Below are 1,214 nucleotides of genomic sequence, written 5' to 3' on the forward strand. Positions count from 1 at the left end.
GGTGGACAAGTGGATGTATTTGTTAACTGCTCGCCTTTGGGATCTGTGTCATTATTGTGTGACTTAAGGTTGTAAACTCGGGAGGGCCAGGACCGGGTGGGGATTACTAGCTCGTGCCAGGCACAGCATGATACCCAAAGGGATGGGCCATCAATGCTTTTTGAGACTGATGTAACTAATTATGCAGGAGGCAGATGCCTACCTCTTGGTCCCCAGAACTGCCAGTTCCAGGGCTAAGTCTGAGTGAGGAAGAAAAGAAGGAGCTGTCTTAGCTCATCCCCAATGGGAGGCCGACTCGCTGGGACTATGCCTGCAGTCACCACACGAACACACACCGGGTGACGTGACTTTCTAGTATTAGGAATACTTTGCAGGGAGCCAGAAACTCGACTTTAACTCCAGTTTGCAACTGGAGCTGGGAGGCAGAAAGTAGGCAGGTTTTTCTCAGTGTGAAGCAAACTGTCCCATATAAGGATCAAACCTGTAGTTCCTCATCCATTTACCCCAAGGTCGACCTGAAGCCCGATCTGTCAGAAGAGGGAGGCTGCAAACAAACTGGACCTGAGGTCAACAGCAATTACCTCAGGGGCGGGGGGGACAGTGGAAGCACTCCTTCCTCCCATTTACGGATGCAAGATTCACCCTGTACTTTGCAGCAGTTCATTTGTAACCTGGTCGCTTTAGAGTTGGTCCAGCTCCCTGCCCACCTCACACCTCCACCCCCAGCCAGACAGGTCCTCTCTGTCCTTCCTCAGCCCTACACTGTCTTCGCCCAAGTCAGCCTGCTCTAAATGGACAAGGTCAGTGATCCAAGCAGAAACTGAAACAGTAACAATCGGACAGTGTCAAGAGACTCCGGCAGAGATGCCTCGGAGCGCCCGGCCTCCTCCTCTGCCTTGGCACAGATGTTCTTATTGTCCTGGAAAGAAATACCAAATTCCCTCCCCAAGCACGAAGCGAGGATACTCTGGGACTTAGCCTCCAAGGACAGAGGCCAGCCCAGCCCAGTTCCCCTGCCCCCTAATCAGACTGAGATAGTCACCATCTCTCTTCCCCATCCTAGCCAAGACTTCTCCCCCTCACCAAGGAGATTATGGGGAGTGGGGCTGGAGCTGCATGAGAAGATTGCTAAACTGTTCTACAGTCCTCTTTAGGGACTGTTAGCACATCAAAATACATATTTGGAAAATGCTCACAATTAACACTGGGAGAAA

This window comes from Pongo pygmaeus, chromosome X (assembly GCF_028885625.2).
Source record: "Pongo pygmaeus isolate AG05252 chromosome X, NHGRI_mPonPyg2-v2.0_pri, whole genome shotgun sequence".
Lineage (NCBI taxonomy): Eukaryota > Metazoa > Chordata > Mammalia > Primates > Hominidae > Pongo > Pongo pygmaeus.